The sequence below is a fragment of the Thermobia domestica genome, chromosome 14, assembly GCF_964235325.1.
Source record: "Thermobia domestica chromosome 14, izTheDome1.hap1.1, whole genome shotgun sequence".
Lineage (NCBI taxonomy): Eukaryota > Metazoa > Arthropoda > Insecta > Zygentoma > Lepismatidae > Thermobia > Thermobia domestica.
Window position 1 is genome coordinate 200,975,192 of NC_137467.1, and position 21,128 is coordinate 200,996,319.

General features: G+C 35.6%; 1 protein-coding gene across 1 annotated transcript in view; it reads right to left on the reverse strand.

Moving 5' to 3' along the window:
- PRAS40 (Proline-rich Akt substrate 40 kDa) overlaps positions 1 to 8,873 on the reverse strand; it is a 44,682-nt gene extending 35,809 nt beyond the window's left edge. The window contains exon 1 of the mRNA XM_081739311.1: positions 8,506 to 8,873. The gene's annotated coding sequence lies outside the window, so the exon portion shown is untranslated. The remainder of the gene's footprint in view (positions 1 to 8,505) is intronic.
- Positions 8,874 to 21,128: the final 12,255 nt, after the last annotated feature.

The window sequence follows — 21,128 nt, forward strand, 5'->3', positions numbered from 1 at the left end:
AACCATTGATGACGAGGGGCGGGGGGGCACTGAAAATTTTAGATTAACAAGTATTTAGATGCATTTCTGACTTCAAAAATTAAATTGTTTTACGTCCCACACTTCTGCCAGCTAGCATAAAGATGACGGTGATGAAGAGAAATGAAGGAAATCAGTGAGAGGAAACGGGAAAACCCTGAGAAAACCTACGCACAGTGTTTGTTCACCACAAAGCTCACTTGGTGCGAGTTAGGATTGAACCAAGGACCCCATGCACTAGAGGTGAACGCTCTGACCATTGAGCCACGACGGCCCGTTTTTCAGTTTAAGGTAATGTTACATTCATGCCTTAGGTTAGTCAATAATAATAATAATAATAATAATAATAATAATAATAATAAATCACTCGGTTCTCTCTTTGAATTGGGAGTACGTAGTGGTGTACACAAAGTGGGGTCTCGGGATTTCAATTTCTCCCCTCCCCCCAAAATAAATTATGAAAAAATAAACATATTTCGATATGAATACAAAATCCTGAAACGAATTTAACTTACGGGCTTGAACCCCTCTATCGATGAAATTCTGTGCACTTGCCACTAGTTGGAAATAATTTTGGATCGGAGAACAATGCACATGATACGAAATAATAAAGATCTGAAATGAAATGAAATCTTTGAGTTTTACGTCCCACTGTTATGCCGGTTAGGCTAAAGGAGACGGTGATTATGAGAGATGAGTGAAATGGTGGAATGAAGAAAGTGGGAGGAAACGGGAGAACCCCGAGAAAACCCACGAGCACGGTGTTTGTCCACCACAAAGTTCACTTGGCGGGGGCTGGGATCGAACCCGAGACCCCAAGCACCAGAGGTGAACGCTCTACCACTGAGCCACCGCGCCCCCCTTAATAAAGATCTGAACGAATACCGCATCATATGTAGTCATTTAGTGTGTGGAACGATTTCAAAAACATGCAGATCAATTATTTAAAAACAGAATAAATCTATGTGACCTCCTCTTGAAACTATATCTGATAAGAACTCGAAACTAGGATCATTCACATAAAGAAACAGTGTAACAATACACTTCTTGTGAGCTCAAGGCCGAAACTGGGCAGATACATTCATGATTATCAGTAGATCACTGCGGAAAAAAAAAAAAAAAAAAAAAAAGCCAGTAGAATAAATTCAGAGCAGCACAATATGTCAAAACTAATTATGTGGTTAGCGCTAAGTATAGCAGTGTTTTATATTATACAAGAAATCTAATAATGCCACAGTAAATTTAAGTAGATGGTTAAAAAAAAAAAAAAAATCATCAGATCGATGACTAGAAAGCTGTATCGTATCATGGAACGTTGAATCGACGAAAAAAAACTCACGATATCTCAGTTTTTCCTCTGGAAATCAGATCTGAAATCGAAGTACTATAGCTCTTCCAGTAAGAAAGTCTCTGACATCTCTTACCACGTGCAGAGGGAAACCGCAACCCCTAGTTTGACACTAGTGTTGCAAACCACGGCCAGTCTATTTCACGCCATTAAGAAAAGAAAAAAAGAACTACCGTAGATGAAACGAAAGGAAGACTTTTCTTCCCTTGTTTATTTATTATTTCTTTATATGTCCTTTGTTTCTGTTTTAACATTTTTTTCCTTTCTTTACACAGTCCGAATTTTTTTTTTCTTTTTTGAGATTCGAACTGAACTAGCGGGAGCTCATGTGGTTCGGATTCCACGTTAATCAGTAGGTCCCATCTTATATAACCTCGCTGCTGAAAAGGACGTTAAACTCAAACTGAATTCGAGTTTGTCTCATCGATCACACAACAACTATTAAAACCATTAAAATGATATTTTGCATGATTATCAATCTTCGGATCTTTCGATATTAAATGGATTAAAATGCATATTTTAAGTGAACAATGGGATATCATTATATTATATATATATTTGTGAAAAATAGAGTAACACACAAATAATAAAAAATGACCGATATTAATGTCGAATCCATTCTTTTCGGCATCGTCCCAATACGTTTAATTTCAAATTCATCCCTTATTGGCATGGGAGTCAGAAGTGAGGGTAAAAAGGGGTGACATGTAAAAATTGAAAACGACCAATATTAGTGTCCAATCCATAGTTTCCGGAATAACAGAATGCAGGGCTCATAGTGGTCTGGTCTCTTGTAAATAGTTGAAAAGTGACCAAAAGCTCACGGAACAGTGACCAAAATGACCAAAAGCCCGCGAAAAAGTGACCAAAATCTCATCATCCCCTTTCTTTGTCAATTTCTCCATCACTCTCTCCTTGTTTGTTGTTGTTTTGTTTCATCTTTTCTTCTTTACTTCTTTTTGAGCTTCCTCCTTACTTAGGACCTCTGACTTCGATGTATCTTGAAGTTTTAGAGTATGATAATAAAAAGCTTCCTTTTTTATTTTTTATTTATTTATTTTTATTTTTATTTTATTTTATTTTTATTTTTTTATTTATTTTTTTTTTTTTTTTGGTTTCTCGTTTACTTTTTGTGGAGTCATGCGTTCGTCAATTGGCTACCCTAGCTTCCAGACAGACCACCGTCCGTTCGTTCGCCTGGTGGAACTCCGGAAAACAGTCAGGATGGCCTGGTCCGAGTGGAATTCGAACTCACGAACCTGAACACCAATCCTTCCAAATCCATAGCTGCACAACCCGTTAACCGAGTGAGTTACTTCCATCGTTTTCTTTCATATGCATGACCAGAAACGCAAATCTGTCTTCAACATTGGTAGGGGAGGGGCGAGTAAGACCTTCCTTTTTTTTTTTTTTTTTTTTTTTTTTAGCGATGTTCAAACTACTTATGAAGTTAAAAACCAATGCTTTGGAGGATCAGGGGAACAGAATTTTCTTCAAGACTGGGAGACGGGCAGATTTGATGCTTATTCTTGGCGGGGGAGGAGGAGGGGGGGATGAAGATGAGACTCATAACACGGTAGATGAATCTAATATCTGAGGTGAACCTATTGTATATTATACAGCAAGGGACATCAACTTCATCTCACTTTCCTTTGTGGCAGTCGGATACAAATCACCACATTTCTTCCCTAAAAACACATTTCAAATCGGATGGTTGTGGGGACATGTCCCCCTCATCCACTCTGGGATTTGCGCCAGTGTGCATGACAGTACTAGAACTCAATTCCACATCTTCCAAAGATGAACAACCAATGCATCAATCTGCTTCCTTCGCTGCCATTATCACTTGCTTAGAAAGAAACCCTCCTTCAGAAGGAGGGTGGAAGAGAAATAATCCAGCAGTGGGGCTTTGGAAACAATACCAAGCCACGCTTCCGGAACATCCCTCAAATACTGCTGCTTTTGCTCAACTGACATCCCTTACTTGCTTTTTCCACATTCTTTCTCTGCTTGACACGACCTCAACACAGGTAAAAAGCGAAACTCATCAAAATAACTTTTTTTCTAATATTGCTGTAATAAATGCACAACAATAATTTAGAAAACGGCTACAATTTGCTATTGGCTGATTTCAGTACTATAAAACGTACTAATCTTCAATTTGGTATGAAGTCGTGTGCCATTTGATTCTAAAATTAGTATGTTAATTGTGTCTATGGCAACACTTTGGTAGGAGCTGCTTTTTAAGAAAAGCACCAAAACATGTGTTACAATGTAGCCGGTTTTGAAATCTGTCTTTCTCGCTGTCATTTAAGTTGATAAGTTCTGAAAGTGAAAAAGATATAACTGTCTATCCTGTATTGTTAAATTAAATACTCAAATATTTGCACAATATAATTTTAAATAGCTATGTCAATTTGTGATATCTACCAGTGTTTGGTGTGAAACTAATTCCCTACCACTAACGTGTTTTGTATGTATTTCCATTTTCAGTGTCTTATCGGGTTTTTTAGTTTTGCTTTCGCTTATCAATTTTCCAGTGGTCTATAATAATAAGAAAGTAAATTGAATAGCCGATGTCGAGAGTTGATATTTAATTTGCGGTGTCTTCGCTTATCTATTTTCCAGTAATAAATTTGACATTGAACAACCAATGTCGAGAGTTGATATTTAATTTGCGGACATATTTGGAGCAAGAAAGTCATAATAGTTCCCTTTTTCCCCACTAACGAAAGTAGTTGAAAGAGCTCACGCCGCTTTCAAAATCACTACAACAACGGTGAAAGAATAACAAGATTTATTCAGACAATGTCGCCATTCATACGGTAGAAGTGCTCCGAACGTCCGCTCGGAAACCGCGTACAGAAGAGCGCTCTGGACATATTCGCAAGAAGATGCGATTCGATGGCGTATTTATGAATATTATTCGAGAAAGGAACATCCAATCCAGCACAGATGTGTCAAGCAGGTAAGTCAGTAGCAATAAGAACTTTTCTTTATTTGCTTTAACAAAAAAGTTTTTACACCGAGCGCCCGTGGCTCAATGGTGAAGTATTGGCTTTGCATTCGGGAGGTTCTGGGTTCAAATTAGGGCTAGCCATCGTTACTGGGTTTCAGCGATTTTCTCTTATTCCCATTAGGCAAACCACGGGACACTACCAATTGATAAAAGTCCGTGGCCTCATATTTCCTCTACCTTGTCCGCACCTTTCCTACTGATAAGCATTAGCAGCCAACAGCCAATATACACCTAGTTACATCATAAATATTGTCACAAAGTTTAGAGTGGCGCCGTAGGCATCCGGAGTGGCACAGTGCTGCCATTTGTGTATAAAGCGGAAGATGCATGTAGTGTGTGTGTGAGACTGTTCATGACATACGTTGATATTGTACTGAGTTCTGATGGAGTGGGGCGATTACGAAAATCGTGTAGCAGTAATTGCAATACACAAGGTCGGGAAGACAGCAGGTGAGATTTTCAGTAAGAGATTCGTGCATCGCGCCATATAGCGATACACCGAGACTGGAATGGCAGCTGACCGCGCAAGGAGTGGCAGACCACGAACGGTACGAACCCAGCAGGTCCAGAAAGCAGTCGCAGCAAGAATTCGAAGAAATCCTGTTCGAACACAAAGTGTGATGGCTGCTGAGGTGAACATCAGCAGCAATTCCATGTCTCGTATGTTCAGGAGTGACCTACATCTACGGGCGTATAAGAGGCGGACTGATCACTTTCTGACCCAAACATTAATATCGCAGAGGGTCCTTAAATCAAAGAGACTGTTGCGGCGTTACGCCAACAATCTGCACAGAAAGATTCTGTTCACTGACGAAAAGGGGTTCACAATTGAGCAGGCCTACATCACCCAAAATGACCGTGTGTATGCCACGTCATCTACTGCAGGTGCTGAGGCAGCTCCAAGGGTTTAGAGGGCACATCATCCTGCCCCAGTATGGTTTGATGGAGAATGAGCTACTCAGGTACAACCCAGCTACATTTTTGCGAACAGGGTGTTAAAACATTTGCCAAGATGTACCAGGACACAGTGCTAACTATAGTGAAACCAAATCTGCTACCATGTTTCCTGGAGAAAGTTGGACCTTCCAGCAGGATTCTGCTCCAGGCCACAAAGCGAAAACAACCCAGGACTGGCTGGCACGGAACGTACCCTACTTCATTTCTACCGCTGATTGGCTTTCTAGCAGCCCGGACCTTAACCCGTTGGACTACAAACTTTGTGCAGTCCTTGAGGCAAAGGTCTGCCATAAACGGCATCCATCTGTCGACTGTCTTGAAACAATCCTTAACCCGAGCAGTGAACAATTTTCCCATGAACATGGTGCGTAATGCCAGTGGCCAGACAGACTTCGTGCCTGCATCAAGGCCAAGGGGGAACTTTTCGAAAAATTCGTGCGTCAGGTGTACAACATATCAATGTAAAACATGACTAAAATAAAATGTCTTGATGCTAATACTCTATGTGTTATTCACATTCAAACTTGTGGCAGTATGTATGATATAACTAGGTATATATATATATATATATATATATATATATATATATATATATATATATATATATATATATATATATATATTCATTTCGAAATATTTTTTCCAAGATAAAATTGACGGAAGATATTGAGACGCTTTTTGCTTTAAATAACAGGCTGATGGCTATTATTATATTTGATTACCCCTCAAGCTTTATCTTCTCATTTTGGGAATATTATAATCGCGTATTGCACATAAATGTTTTTCTTTCTGCTGTAACAATTTCATAGTCTAGGTGATGTGAACCGCCTATTTGTGTAGGTAGATAAGTGTATTTATTTTTGACATCTTTTTCGCTCGATCCCTAAGCTTTCAGATGTGAGCAGTGGCAACGCCGCTGCGAACTGTCAGAGACAATCTCTTACTGGCTTCCCTATAATACATTTTAAACAACAGCCGGTTTTGGTAGTGTTGCGGGTTGTGATGATATATACTTGCGAGACGTTGTATCAGGTGCAGAAAACCGTTTGTTGCTAGTATTACTTTTTCTGTTCTATGGTGACAAATCTTGAAATCGAAAATGGCTCATTTGAAGCATTTCTGGTTTTAATACGAGGGATAGCGGAGGAGGTTGTAACTATTCTTGGGATGCTGAATCGATCCCAAAAAACAGCATCTCAATCTCTTTTACCGTTTTTGCTGATACCTGTAGACAGGCAAACAAAGCCGTTCTATACGACTTCCGACACTTATGCATAGCGTAGTTTGGAAGTCTTAATATACACGAACGTTCCTATTCCGAAGCAAAATTAGCTCCGGATTCTACGATTGGATTCCAAGCAGTTCGAGTGTTAGGGCAAGCAGATTCCAGCTTCAGTACTTAATATAATCAGCTAAACTGCCGCAGATGGCGGCCCCGGAAAAAAAAAAAAAAAAAAAAAAAACATGAATCTTTTCAGCGTTGTATTACAACTTACCTGTTCTTACTTTCAGTAGAATCAATAGTTTGTCATAATTCAACAAAACAAATTACGGAGATCACAGCTCACACGGGCATAAGAGAAAAGCGGACTTTTAAATTTAATTACCTGAAAAAAGAACAAAACTTCCCACACTTTGAATCGACTCGGGCCGTTCGGACTGGAGAGGAGATTAGAAAAACATATCAATCTCCATATATACATTTAAAAAATACATTAAGAAATTTGTATTTTCAAATACATTCTATTACACAGTGGATGTAAGTTCTACCACAGAATAAATGAGTGAATTTTAAAATAAAATCCTTGTCGAAGTAAATGCACTACATACGATTAAAAAAAAAAAAAAATGTTACTCGATGCCGATGTACAATTCGTTGTGCATATGAACTAAACTATCACGTTACATAAAAGTCTCTGGACCTACTATAAATTTCAGCCTTAAAATTAAGAAATCAGGCCCATTAGAATGTTTCTGTGTTAACCAAAAACCTTTAACCCTTAACGAGTTTTCGTAACCATTTGGTTACACATGTTTTGATCTTGCCTATTGCGTTTGAAGACTATTATTTTTAGGTATTGTTCCTTGTGGTTATTTGTGTACATGTTTTCCGCGATCCAGAGAAGCTATTGCTTCCTGGTGACAACTCTGGTAAATTTTACGCGGAAGGTAGTCTGTGGATATAGTGTTTTGCAAGCAGTGCCGGAAACAGACAGAAAATATAGTGAACCGTTAAGGGTTAAAGTTTCATTAATTGTGCAATGATACAAACGTTAGTAAACTCCCGTTGCATACCAGCAACCATTCTATAAGAATTACCAACGAAAAGGGGCCATATATACCCCGCAATATTGCGTTATATCGTGTATAGTATATCAACATAATTACATCATGTTAACAGAAAGAAAGCATTTTTTCATTGTCTCAACCCGCTGCTCCAAAGTGTTTAAAATACCAGGAAATTCTTCTAGTATACATTAAAACCGTAACTAAATAATAAACTAATCGCTAATGCAAACAATTTTATTATAAACTTTTTCGCTAACTAACACCTGGCTTCGTCCGACATTATGATTTACTTGAGAAATACCATGGATTAAGTACTAGACGAAAGCTGATGCCTGTGGTATTACGATCATAGATCATAGTGCCTGATCCTGGCGGGAGCTCATGTGGTCCGGATTCCACGTTAATCAGTAAGTCTGCGTCTCATATAGCGTCGCTGCTGAATTCACAGTGTCTGATGAAGCCAAATGTTAAGTTTAATTTTTGCCAGCGTCACTTCCGTCATAAGCTGCCTCTAATTATAATAATAAAACTACAATATATATCGCAACATTAAACTTCGGTGTATAGTTCATTTTCAATTGATTTACGGAGACCGGTTTTATGTTACCGGTATTACATTTGTATTATCATACCGTTGTTAACTATGTTTCACAGTTTAAACTGTCTTCACTAAGTATGCTAAATAATTTGGAGCTTTTATTTTCTGAATTGGATGCGACTGTTAGAACCACGGTATTGATATATATGCTGACAAATTCTTTACAACATATGCACTTTCGGATAATCAATAAAACTTTTTTTCGGGACTAACGGGATTTTTTTTTTCTTTCAGAGAAAGCTGACTGTATTTCTACAATCCTGTAACTGAACTTACCTTTCAAACTAATATAAATCCTGAATTTGTTTGCTTTGGTGGCCACTTACACTACAACGAAAAAACGACCATCTAAACTTGACTGTTCACTATCCGTCAAGAACACCGTATATGTATATCAGTAACACAAGTATCACTTATTTACAATATCAACACCGCGATATATGAATTCAAACTAATTTAACCACAATTAAGAACACTTGCATTAAACTAATTCGATGTTAAAGTAACAATAATTGCATATTTAACTCCTTTCTTTATTCTTTATGTTGAACACTAGCACAGCTCTTTGTGACGGTTGCACTGCTTGCATTCGCTTCGGACAGTCACAAACACTTCCCACTACACTGCTTGCTACTCTATACATACAACAGGGAGCACCACCCTGCTTCTCTTCTTTAGTTTCTTCAATGTACGACAGGAGGCGTTAGTGTATTGTACACAAGTCGATACGGTACCAACCGGTCTGCTAACCACCATTTTTGTGCCAACGAAATGCATGTAGCACAAAATAAATATTAATTTCCCATTCAATCGGAACTTTCTGTAGGTGCAGCTGAAAGAAAAATCTGAAAACTAATTTTATGATATAAAAAAGTGAGTCAGTTATCCAGATGAGTGCTTAATGACGTTACATTATGTGAAAAAGTACGAACACATTTTTATGAAATGAAAATGAAATCTTTAAGCTGCAAGAAGTAAACGATTATGGAGGAATTAGTGGAATGAGAATATGGGAGGAAACGGGAGTGCCTCGAGAAAACCACGGACACGATATTCTCTACTATAAACTTACTTGTCCGAGAATTGAACGAAAAACCCTACGCATCAGAGATATGCGATCTGCTACTGAGCCAGGGTCCCCCCTTTTTTTAAAGTTTAACGTCCCATGATTATGCTCCAAGGCTAAGGGAGACGATGATAATGAGATTAATGATAATGGTGGATGGATGAAGTGAGAAGAAACGAGAGAACCATGGAAGAATCCTAGACGTTGTTTGTCCACCACAAATCCTCTTGGCGCGAGCTGGGATCGAATTAGAGATCTTACACATCAGAAGTTAGAGCTCCACCACTGAACCACCACGGACCCATAAACACATTTCTTCTCTTTTTAAATTAAATACAGACAGTTCGCTAGTTACGTACATTCATTTACATCTGCGTAAGAAATTTCTGATAGGCCCTATAGGCGTAAGTAAAATTTACAACCGGTACTTACATCTCAAATAATAGGGGAAAACAGGATTTCTTCCCTGGGGGTTGGGGCCTTTAGTGACTTTTCACTTCGAAGGTATTAGTGAAATTTTCATGTGAGGCATAAATATTACGAAATAGTAACAAGCAATTTGCCATTGCATAATCATATATCCAATATATGTCTTACATACTGAATTATTGAACTTAAAACACTTTAGTCAGTACACTTTACTATTCAAGAAGTGGAAACAAATTGTTGTTGCTAACACTGCTAAACCTATTTCTCCTTTTTAAACTTCTTAATCGATTCTGTAAAAATCATTCGATTACTTTTCCACTAAAATACATACCGATATGAACAGTAAGTAATGGTTACAATTAACTAGCTTTATTTCTCGTATATTTATACGAAAAGTGATCAGAAAGTAACGTTACAAAGCCTGTAGTGAAACACGTGTATATATTATTTCATACAACAACCAGGGGCGTCATTTAGAGGGGGCAGGAGGGGGCAATTGCCCCTCCAAGAGTTTGAGGAATATACATATACTTTAATCGATTGTCTACTAATATACTGGTAAAAAAAAACGTGAAAGTCTTATTCGGTGATGGTTTTGCCCCCTCAAGCGAGGTCTGAAATGACACCCCTGCATACAACCAATACAGCCAAAATATAGTACATACATTAGGCTATTAGGCTATTTTTCGACATAGTATTCATATCAGTTGAGGCAATTCTCGCATCGTAGGATGAGTTTCAAGATTCACTCCTGGTAAAAATCTTGCCCTTGCGTGTTCAGTCACGTTGTCAAGAAGTGTTTCACTTCCTGCTCTAAAGGAAAGTGACTGCCCCTAGATTTTATTTATTTATTTATTCACTTTCCATTGGCCCCAACGAGCTAATGCTCACATTAAGGGGCACTACAATCCATTACGTACATATTTCAATAATAATAAAACATGACAATATATGTTTGTCATAGACTAAAATGAGACAAATAAAAGAAAGAAGAAAATAAAGAAACAATAATGGAAATAAAGTACAATATATATATATATATATATATATATATATATATATATATATATATATATATAAGAAAAGGGAATACATGGTAACTACTAAATACACGGAACAATAATAGAAATTCAAAATATTGCATAAGATGTTAACTAGAATCAGGCCGGTAGCCAGCCTAAAAATGTAGGGGGTCCCGGCTCGGCTGAAGTTAGGGGGGCCCGATCCAAAAATATTATATATAGTTCATCACCATATTATAGTTCATTTGCAAGCCTACCCTGAAAAGCTAAGGGAGACCCGCAAAAATTTAGGGGGGCCCGGCCCCCCTAGACCCTCCTGGATACGGGCCTGACTAGAATAACAATATATGAAATACATGAGCAGAAACTTTTATAGTTATGGATTATATATATATTTTACATTAACAACAAATTTAGGAAAATATCATATAGCGTGACAGTTATTTACAATGAGCTATAAACTCCTCTCAGTAATGCTGTGTCACCTGTTTCTTAAATATATACTCACTACAGCAATTTTTAAGTTTATCTGGGAGATCGTTATACGTTTTGAGTAGACTGTATTTGACACTCTTTGTGTCATAGTTCAGTTCATTCTTCTTATATGTAGTGCATTCCTACGTCTAGTATTGTATTCATGAATATCGTTATTTTTTTGTAGCTTGAGATTAATATGTGTCTGGGAATTTATAATTTTGTAGATTAAAACACTTGTTTGAACTTTTGTAATTAAATTTATTGGTAATATTCCTAAGGTCACGTGCAAACTTTTGCTGGAATATCTGGGAGGTAATCCATACATTGACTTTATTGCTTTCTTTTGGAGAATTGCTAATCTCTTTATATCTGATTGCCTACCACTCTGCCAGATTACCGATAAGTAAGATAGGTGGTATAACGACTTATCAAAAAGATAGTCGTCAACCTGGTTCGGCTTAGTAAGATATATAAGTCTCGAGTGGTAGTAGTCTTTAATAATTATATACTATCGTTCTCACCTTTTTATATGAATAATAACGTCGATAAACAGTGCAACAAAGAATGGTTTATTAGTTGATATATTTTTATAATATATTTTCCTTAACATTGACAAGCATCGAAACTTGCTGACACGGTATCCATAAACATGTACATAGCAACAACTATCCCATAATAATATCTTACATATCTCAAAAAAATTCTTCTTCTGTTATTATTAAATTAACATTCTATGAAGCATAGTGCATATGTATGAGCACTTTCTGCCCAAGGTACAGGTAAATATTAATCAATCCAAAGTATTTTGTTATATAAAATGTCGCCCGACAAATGGACTGAATATAAAAGTCATAAGCGAGTTTGGCTTTTATGTTCAAGAACCACTGGTCCGATTACAATAGTGTTCTTACATGCATATGTCCATCACATTTTGATTGCACCTTGAATATCTCTTCATTATATTTCACATATACATTAAACAAATCTTACACTTCCTCAATACTTATATTTAACAAAGTTTTAACACAAATTAATATAATGAAAACAATTTTTGTGCTTGATTAATCATGAATTACATTATAATCCTTCACGTTAATAAGAAAGAATTCAAGTCATTGAAAACTTATCGTTGATGAATAAAAATCAAGGAAAATATAATTGAACAAAAAATAAAAATTAAACATAACCTACGTTTGAATAACCAAATGTAAGTAAATAAATCTATTTTTACAGAAACAAAAGACACCCTTTTGTTATTATATAAATACTTTTTATTATTATTATTATTATTATTATTATTATTATTTTTCATTCCTGTTTATTTGAGCAAGAATGTCAGGTGCTACTAACTTTTTCACGAGGTGCATCCATTTTTCCTTAGTATACGGAGTAGGTTTCCAAACCTTTAACTCATCTATATTACGAAGTCCAATTGACATACCCGTTTTAGCATTCAATAGTTCGAAAACTTTAGGATTTATTTCCTTAAAACATAAATAAGGACCTGAGAAAATGTCACAAAATTTATAAATCTTCTTTAACAACATATTACTTTGTGGATGTTGTTTAACAAAAACTAAGTCATTGACCTTGATCCGATATTTTCCTTCTTGCAACGACTCTACCTGAGAATTGCGTTTCAAAAACTTGTTATGTCTTCGGATCTTTACCATATTCACTAAACTGGAAGAATCTATAATTGTTGAATCTTTTAATTTGACATCAAAATGTTGTTCCACAGGGAAAATCAAATCAGAGCCATTATGCACATTAGCAGGTGACACACCTAAAGTGTCTGATATAGAATGATTCAAAAGGTACGTAATTTGGTTGACATGCTTAATCCATTCAGCATGTTTATCCTTACAAAAGTGCCGGAACAACATACCAAAATTGCGATGTACATTTTCTACCACAGAGCTACTTGGATGGTACGGAGTTACAAAATGAATTTTAATGTTAGCTTTGTTCATGGCTTTGAGAAACACATCACTTTTGAATTGTGAACCGTTATCGCATAATATATGTTCGATAGGGCCACAATGCGGAATATATACATTCAGAATTTTATTTACGATAGCAGCGGAAGTTGCTTTACGCAAAGGATAGGCTACTACATATCGTGAAAAGATATCCATAGTTGTTAACAGATAAATTTCTCCAGTAGCTGCTCTTGGTAAAGGTCCATATAAATCGATCGACAGAAATGAATGTGGTCTCTCAGGCGTTATTGAGAGCATTGGTTTTTGTACAGCCTGGTAATTATGCTTAATTCGCATGCACTCAATGCAGTCATTGATATAATTTTTGACTTGAGCTCTCATTCCCTTCCAGTAAAAAGATTTATTAATCAAGGCACATACCTTTACATACCTAAAATGTCCGAAATCGTCATGGTAGGCCTTTAATATGCGTGCTGTTAACGTAGGTGGAATGCAAATTTTGTTCCTAGATTTGAATTTAAAATCTTTAATAAGTAAAATTCCGTTATTTAATTTAAATCTGGAATTCCAATGTTTGGGACAACTACATCCCTCACCACATGAAGATAAATGTTCCATGATTTGTTTATATTCATGATACTTCATTTGATGTTCTCTTAAATCTTCTATTGAAATGGTAGCTATTTCATCCTGTAAGATCTTAAATTCATTAATGGACAAAATATGTTGCTCTTCTCCAGGAAACAGACGTGATAAGGTATCTACGGGTCCATTATCTACCCCTTTAATGTGTTGTACTTCGAAATCATAAGCTTGAAGATCTAACGACCAGCGAAGTAATCTGTTATTATATCCTTGTACGCTACTAAGGTATCGCAATGAATTATGGTCGGTAAGTACTATGAAATGACATCCGCTAAGATATGGAGCGAATTTTTGTATTGCAAAACGTACAGCCAAAAGTTCAATTTCTGTCGTGGTGTATCCCTTTTCAGCTTTCTTTAAAGTACGGCTAGCGCAATGTATAACAGCTGGTTCCTGAATAATTGGGTTAGGTTGCCAGAGTACTGCAGAGATTCCAAGTTGAGAACCGTCACATTGTACATAGAAAGGAACGTCGTATCTGGGGTGGTTCAAATGAATGTTTCGTTTTACGCACTCCTTCAACTTATTAAAACTGTGTTCTTGAATAGGACCCCATTGCCATGGTACTCCTTTCTTTATGATCATAAATAAAGGCTGGACTATCTCAGCGAATCGCGGTATGGCTTTGCGAAACCAATTGAAGAGTCCTAATATTTGTCGTGTCTGTTTCACATTTACAGGAGCAGGCAGATCTTCTATGGCTTGAACTTTAGATTGACTGAATTGTAAACCAGAGGCATCAATTTGGTACCCAAGAAATTCTATAGAATTTTGTAAAAATTTGGATTTCTGTAGATTGATAGTAAGGCCCGAACTTTCCAATCTGTCTAAAACTATATCTAAGTACTTCAGGTATTCATGTGGATTTTTCCCCATGATTAAGATGTCATCAGCATAAGTTATCACGTTGCTACGTAAGTCTTGACCTAGAACTTTGTTCAAGCAGGATGCTAATGCTGCACTACCATTGATAAGCCCAAAAACTACACGATTGTATTCGTACAGATGACCTTCAAAACTAAATGCTGTGTATGGTTTTGAATCTTCATGTAACTCGACCTGATTATACGCCATCACTAGATCTAGATTTCCGAATACAGTGTTCCCTTGTAAAGAAGCTAGTATTTCTTCTACTGGAGGATACCTCACTTGTTCCAGATCAATATAACTGTTCGTGCGTCTCAAATCTAATACCACACGTAGAGAACCATTTTTCTTTGGAACAACATGTAATGGATTAAGGTGGACGCTTCTTGAAGACCTAATGATCCCATCTCTTAACATATTTGTAATTTGCTGACGTACATTCTCCCGGTATCTATATGGAATTACATAGGGCTTGGTTACTATGGGTTTGTCTGTTTTAACTTTAAAAGAATAAACAAAATCCTTGCAGCGTCCAGGACGTTCTGAAAAGACATTTCTATGTTTATATAAGATGTTTTTAAAATCGGCTTTTACTGCGTTATCAGCAAAATCAAAGTTGCTTTCGAGTGATTTAACATGTTCAGAAAATAATACATCGTCCTTTACATTCACCAAATTTTGTGTCTCTTCCAATCGTTGATCATTTAATTTATCACTTTCTGCACTAATAGAAACATTATTTACTACAGGTGAAATATCATTATATTGACAAGCAAGATTATCTAATTTTGGAAGCAGTTTCTGAACGATTTCCTGGGGTATACCCGGTATAGTCAACGTTTGATTTTTAAAATCAAGCATGACACGTAATTGAGATAATAAATCTAAGCCCATAATTAATTTCTCGTTAAGATCCTTTATTACCAGAATAGGAATTGATATTTCAAAATCTTGAATAGATATTGTCACACGAGTAATTCCTGCTACTCTCTTTTTATGTTTACCGGTAAAATCAACTATAATAAAGTTCTCAGCCTTTTGTAGCTTAGGATTCGAATAATTACTAGTAATTGCTTTCCACAACGAATATGATAATAGAGAGGCATTTGCTCCCGTATCGAGTAAAGCTTCAGTACTTAACCCATTGATTTTAATAGGTATTTTAGCTGTACTATATGATTTTAAAAATACAAAATTTTCTTCAATATTAAAACCATCATTGACAGTATCATCTTCAAACCAACAACGATTTACAACAGGTATAAATTGGTACTGACACCTATTAAGTGCTATTTCCGAATAATTATTTACAGTGACGTCATGTGAAAGATCATTTTCATAATTAGCATGAACATGTAAATTGGAAGATAAATGTTCGTAAGAATTATCGCTTGAAATTTTAGATAAGTGTTCATGAGAATCCACAGCTGACATGGGTTTAACCCCTACCACTCAGCCGCAATTAGTTTAAATTCATATTCGTGTATGGTTCCAATAAAGTACATTGTACAGCACAGTCATGATTATGACACGTATTACTGTTCTGTACAGTACTTACTTCAATACCTGGATCTTGATGTGAAGTGTCATCTCTTGACCCCCAATTACGTCTATTCATGTAATTTGTCGTATTTCTGGAATTTCGCCAAATGTTTCGTCTATTTTGCAACCTATTTCGATTAAGGGATCTGACATAATTATTGTTGTGTTTGGTTAGATTAGGTTGATTCCCTACATGGCTTTGCCTATATTGTTCGTTTTGATTGCTAGAATTTACTTGGCTTGGGTTGTATTCCGTACCGTTCACACTTCGGATATTTAGATTCCGAACAGGTACACGATGATCTGAATTATTCTTATTTTTACCCACTTCTGCTTGTTGATTCAAAGCATGGTATTGAGTTTCATAACATTGTACGAGCATTAACAAATGATTGAAACTCATACACTGTGTAGAAAACAAGATCTGTTGTAACTTAAATGGGAGCAAATTTCGAATGGATGCTATTATTCTAGATTCTGATTGCAATGGATTTACAACTTTTAATTCGTTGTAGGTATTTACAACAAACTCGACAACAGATTTGTGTAAACGAGGATTGAAATGTTGATTTCTAAGGGTGGCATCTCTATTTGCCAGCAAAAAGTCATTTTCATAATTTGCGATCAATGCCGCTTTGAATTCCTCATATGTACTAATGTGATCACGTATTGCTTTAAACCATAAGGAACAAGGTGGGAGTAATACATGGGGTATTAATTTCATATATTGTGATCGATCTATACACATTATATCGCATTCGTCTTGGAATTTCTCTAAGAAAGAAGTGGCATTTTCATTACACTTACCACTGAATTTACTCATAGCTCGGATTTCACTCATCTTAACACTTAATTTTACCTTCTTTCTATCGTTCCGTGTACTTGTCGAGTGATAATTTCTGTCCATAACGTGCTGCGTCGTCACACCATCTATGTTTCGCCCATCTGTACTCTTCGGATAATTTTCTTCTAATAGAATATCCTCATCAGACCCCGGCGAAGGCGAGTTCATCTCTGTTGAGTGAGGAAACTCCAAGCGCTCACTACCCAAGTTATTACGGTAAATGTTGTCTTTAGACTGTAACGTTCTAATCTCTTCCTGTATAGTAGCTAATAATTGCGTATTCGCACGTATGTTGTTAGAATTGTTGATGACCTGGATCTTTTGCTGTTTAACGGAAGATTCTATTACTTCTAAATCTTTTTTTACAGCACTGATTTCTTGGTTTTGGTGATTGTGCTTTTCCTGACAATCATCGGATATTCTTTTTAACTTTTCCTCAAACTGTGAGGATATATCATTCACCACCTGGACAATTGTCTGTTTCATTTCATCTGATTTCTGTTCTATCCGTTCTATCCGTCTACCTAATTCCTCATATTGTTTGTTATATTCGTCGAATTTCTGTTCCATGGTCTGGTTAGATTCGTTGAGCTTCTGTTCCATGGTCTGCTTTAATTCTTCATTTTGCTTGTTAGATTCGTTGAACTTCTGCTCCATGGTCTGGTTAGATTCGTTGAACTTCTGCTCCATGGTCTGGTTAGATTCGTTGAACTTCTGCTCCATGGTCTGCTTTAGCTCGGTAGACATCTGAATCAATTGTCGCTGTAAAGCGAACAAGATTCGGTCCTCCGATGGCAATCCTGGTGTTACACTAGTTTCAACGTTGTCACTAATACTTGATTCACGCTGCATTGTTTCGTTGTCCATTTTTCTTATAATTACTTTACCACTTCGCAATATGGTCAAATTCGTATTCATTCACTTGATTATAAAAGTAAATTCACCCTTACTTTTGCTTCGGGACGTGAATTTACAGTCGTTCCCGGGTGAGGTAAACCAAAAATTTTTATAACGACTTATCAAAAAGATAGTCGTCAACCTGGTTCGGCTTAGTAAGATATATAAGTCTCGAGTGGTAGTAGTCTTTAATAATTATATACTATCGTTCTCACCTTTTTATATGAATAATAACGTCGATAAACAGTGCAACAAAGAATGGTTTATTAGTTGATATATTTTTATAATATATTTTCCTTAACATTGACAAGCATCGAAACTTGCTGACACGGTATCCATAAACATGTACATAGCAACAACTATCCCATAATAATATCTTACATATCTCAAAAAAATTCTTCTTCTGTTATTATTAAATTAACATTCTATGAAGCATAGTGCATATGTATGAGCACTTTCTGCCCAAGGTACAGGTAAATATTAATCAATCCAAAGTATTTTGTTATAGTGGGATTGTATGAGTGAATAGTATACTGCTCTAATGGGATACGGACAAAATCTCGCGGCCGAAACCTCGCCGCCCAAAATCTCGCCGGCCCAAACCTCGCAGGACAAAATCTCGCCGGGCAAAACCTCGCATGGCCAAAACCTCGCCGCCCAAAACCCGCGGGACAAAATCTCGCCGGGCCAAAACCTCGCGTGGCCAAAACCTCGCGTGGCCAAAACCTCGCGGGACAAAATCTCGCCGGGCCAAAACCTACTGTCAGTGGTCAACAAATTAAAAGGTTCGAATAGTGAGATATATATGGGTTTTTCTAACAACATACTAAAGAATATAATAGACATAATAGTTGAACCTTTGACCTATTTATTCAATTGCGCACTTCTCGAAGGTGAATTTCCGGAGTGCCTTAAATTGACTGTTACAGTTCCGATTTACAGGAAAAATTATAAAACTGAGCTTAATAACTATCGCCCAATATCTTTGGTACCAATAATATCTAAGGTTTTTGAGCATTGTATTAAGAATCAATTGTCAAGATATTTTGAGGAAAGTAAATTATTTCATAATATGGGATTTGGATTTAGACCTGGGCGTTCCACGACTAAAACCGTGGAAAATATAGTATCAGAAGTGTTAGATAATTTGGAGAACAATCTTCAAGTTGGGGTTACATCATTAGATTTGAGTAAGGCGTTCGATACCGTGTCACATAATATATTAATTGCGAAGTTACATTATTATGGTATTACTGGCTTGCAATTATCTTTAATTGCATCGTATCTTAAAATAGAAAACAAGCTGTTCGCATTGGAAACGAAAAGTCAAGTTTCATGTGTGTAACAAATGGTGTTCCACAAGGTAGTGTATTGGGCCCCTTTCTTTTTCTTGTATATATAAATGATTTTCCAAGTTTTTTGCCCAATGCTGACAATATTACTGTTGTAAATTCAGACAAAAATATAATTGATGTTCAAAGTAGGAATAGCGAAATGTTAGAGTTGTCTTCTATATGGTTTAAATGTAACGGACTTACAGTAAATCAGGATAAAACAGAAACTATGTACATTAATCTTAGTAATTCTACGAGTCATTCAGATACACGTAAATCTGTAAAACTGTTAGGAATGTCTGTATACGTCGATTCAAAGTTAAATTGGAATGAACATACAGAAAATTTATAGTAAGACTATTTATGGCTTTGGATTGATTATTTTAACAAAAGAGACACTGACCAAAGCTTAAAACCCACTTTATTTTAAATTATATATAATTTAAAATAAAGTGGGTTTTAAGCTTTGGTCAGTGTCTCTTTTGTTAAAATAAGAAAATTTATGTAGAAAGTTATCCAGAGTAGTGTTTTTATTGCGTAAATTAAAAACTGTAATTAGTGAGAAATATCTTATAACATCGCACAATGCTTTTTTTCAATCACATTTGGAGTATGGAATAATATCTGGGGTAATTCTTCTGGTGCACAGAATGTTTTCAAATGAAAAAAAAAAAAGCAGTAAGAATAATTAAAGGATTGCCTAAAACAGCATCATGCAAGGAAATGTTTAAGGAAATTCAAATTATGACAGTGCCTTCTTTATTTATTTACCAATGTCTCATGTATATAAAAGAAAATTAGATAATTTTAATCACCGAAGTGATGTTCATTCCTACAATACTAGGCATAAAGACGACCTTAATATGTTACAAGTTAGGTTAACCACTACTCAAAAGAGTTATAAGTATACAGGTATGAAATTATTTAATTTATTACTACAAAATATATGCACAATGCCTCACGACAACTTCAAAAACTTTTGTAAATCCTTCCTTATAAGCAATTCTGTATATAATATCTCTGAATTTGAAAAAATCTGTTATCAAGAGTTGAAAGCAAGAACAATGATACATAGATAAAACTTGCCTGATAGTGTGATAAAACATATATATATATATATATATATATATATATATATATATATATATATATATATATATATATATATATATATATATATATATATATATATAATGTGTGTTATCTTTGACAATGTCTATGTTGTTTAATGACAATAAAGCATATCTTATCTTATCTTATTTAAAAATAATATATATATATATATATATATATATATATATATATATATATATATATATATATATATATATATATATATGGGTAAACGTCCCAAAGTCACCCCAGGATGCCAGTTACCCCAATTGACGGTAATTCTGACCTTCATGCTTGTAAAATTCATCAAATATTTCTTTCTAAAATTTGAAATTTTATTTTTGGACATTTTATTATTCTCTACTTATTGTTGTACTATAATTATTTGATTTAAAGTGTATGTGTAACACGTATTTGTCTGTGCTTTGGCAAGCATGCGTTCACAGTAACATTTTAGAGGTAAATTAATTTAAAACGTGGTTCAAGAACATCTATTCGTTTTCTAAATGCTTAAAATAAAAGTTACCTAAACTTGTATAAGGTGTTAGTAATTCCCAAAGTCGTAAAGTGAGTTAAAAGTTTTTTTTTTTTTAATTATTCTTTCACAATAATTTGTGTATGAGCGTTGTTAAGCAAACAATGTTTCGAAAATCTACTGCGGACATACCTTACCCGTGAAACTACCCGAGTAAGTCTTTTTCAAGCGAGAACCAAAATTAA